The sequence below is a fragment of the Chrysochloris asiatica genome, unplaced genomic scaffold (genome assembly GCF_000296735.1).
Source record: "Chrysochloris asiatica unplaced genomic scaffold, ChrAsi1.0 scaffold00007, whole genome shotgun sequence".
Classification (NCBI taxonomy): Eukaryota; Metazoa; Chordata; class Mammalia; order Afrosoricida; family Chrysochloridae; genus Chrysochloris; species Chrysochloris asiatica.
In genome coordinates this window covers 81,075-83,542 of record NW_006408525.1, presented here as the reverse complement: position 1 = coordinate 83,542, position 2,468 = coordinate 81,075, and positions in this window count along the sequence as shown.

Here is a 2,468-nt window from a genome sequence, read left to right as displayed (position 1 = left end):
TCTTTCTTAGAAAATGGATCAACCACTTTCTTCTTGGCTCCTTTTTTGCCACCTTTTGTAAGGCGCTTGTTCTTGCAGACTGCCATGGTGCTGCTCAGAGAGCCAAAAGGCCTTCTATGGGGTCTTTGATTAAAATATTCATTAATGTAGCCAGGCACCATCCAGTTCTTCTGGTGGTCTCATAGTAAAGGAGGCAATTAGCCACAAATTCCATTTTCTCCTTCTATTTCTGACTTTCTTTCTTCTGTTGCTCCAGGTGAATAATGACCAGTTGTTATGTTTTGGACGGCCAATAACTTTCAAGCTTTTAAGACCCTAGGCACTATGCAATAAACTAGGAGCTAGAACAAAAGAACTAAACATGTTATTAGGTCAATTAACCCAACAGTTTTTTCAGGTGGGGAGGGGGACCCACAACATTTGATTTCTTATTATGTGTCAGCATGGTACTTGGGAGCTTAAGTGTATTACATCTTTTAATAAAGCAATACTAAGATGTAAGGACACATGTATCCAGACAGGGAATTGAAGCTGAGAGGGGGCAAGGGCTTGCCCAGTGTACAGAGCCGTAGTCTCAGTACTAGCTGTTAGGCTCAGGTCTGTCTGAACTCAGAGTTTCCTCACTTAAATGCAATTTGCTGGGTCACCAAATTGAAGGACATCATTTTGGGTCAAAATGTGGATATAGAGACTGATTTAGAAATATTCATTGTATATTCATTCCAAACAAAAATAAAGTGATCATTGTCTAAAATTTGGAATCAAGTGAAAAACAGAAAGGAAAAGTTACTCATGGGTCTATCATTCACTGTCAAGCAATCATCTCTTTAGCAAATGTTTGTACTTCCACATAGCTCAGCTGGGCACAGTGCTCATTGGCTCACCCCAGGCAAAGAATAACCAGTTAACCAGGTGCTGGTGAGTCTATTCTGACCCATGGCAACCCACGTATGAGAGAGAATGTGAGAGTAGAACTGTGCTCCGTAGGGTTTCCAATGGCTGATTTTTCAGAAGTAGATCATTAGACCTTTCATCCAAAGCACCTGTGGGTAGATTAGAACTTCCAAACTTTCTTTTAGCAGCTAAGTGTTTAACTATTTGTGCCAAACTGGAACTCCAATGGACATTTAGTAACTTTATGAACCTACACCTTTTGATTATAATGATTCCTACTGGCAGGAGATGGGAGGGAGCATAGCAGCCAGTGAGGAACATTGCCTTCTCCTTCAAGAAACAACTTGCAGGTCAGCTTAAGGAATGCAGTCAGCTGATGTAGCACTTAGAGGAGCCTCTCTGGTGTTTGAGTTAGGCCACACTCTTCCCAAGAGCTCCCAAGCCAATCACTGGTCTTGGGGTAGGTAAGAGAGCCTGGTCAGTTTTGTCCAGTGTGGGGCTTCTCTAATAGACAATCTTTGCTTTACTTCCCACTGGATTGCCTATGACTTTGCAAGATTCCCATGGTGGTCTGAAATGTCCCTGACTTATTTTCTTCCTCCCCTCTTTCCTTTCACAGAATCCAATCTGCTTCACACTCTAATGACTTTCCTTGCACAGTCCTGCTTTCTGCCCCTTTATCTTTCATCATTTTTCTTAACCACTCCCCCTCCACCACCAATAAATCTTTCACTTGTAGCACCATCTTCATAGCTGCTTCCTGGAGGACCCAGATTGATATATATATATATATAAGTAATAACTACTTAATGCCTGTTAATGACTGTGCATATTCCTGAGCTTGTATTTAATCTTTGAAAAGTTAAGTTTAGAATTTCTACATTGGATTCAACATACCATTTATCTTAAACTTAAAATATAGCATAAAAGTATTGATAACAATTGTTTGTTTTTTGGGTATTTCACGCAGTTAGGTAATTTTTATTTACTTAAAAAGTACAAAATATTTTAAGGATGAAAAAAAATAGTAGAATAGTATATAAGGCATCTAAGAAACCATTAGTGAAACACTGAATGAAAGATTGGAGACAATGGAAACTAAGCTCAACAAAAACAAAGATGGACAGGTAATATTGAAAAAGGAGAGGAATTATTATTATTATTATTATTATTAACTAATAAAGTACATGTTCCTTACATATTACACCTGCCCCTTTTATAAACATTTCTTTTCAAAAGTCACATGTGTAGGCTCAGAATCACATGGTATTATAGAAGGGGTTGGTTGTCCGTTTTTTATCATTTGCCTTTTTAAGTCTCCTAAGGGGGTGAGTTCTGCCATGTTGCTGACGGGGTGCCACAGACAGTCCTGGAGCTGGGCCTACACATTGTAGTCCCTGGGTCTGTAGCAAAGGAAGGCCTCCTTCAGAACTAGTCAATTCAGGTCCTGCCCCGGGGAGCGAACACTGCTGACTGTAACCAAATTCTTTGGCGTACTGCACAAGAGGCCTCTGCACTGGCTTGCTCTGTACAATACACTCCGTGGTTTTGAGTTGCTCTACAAAATACTTGGT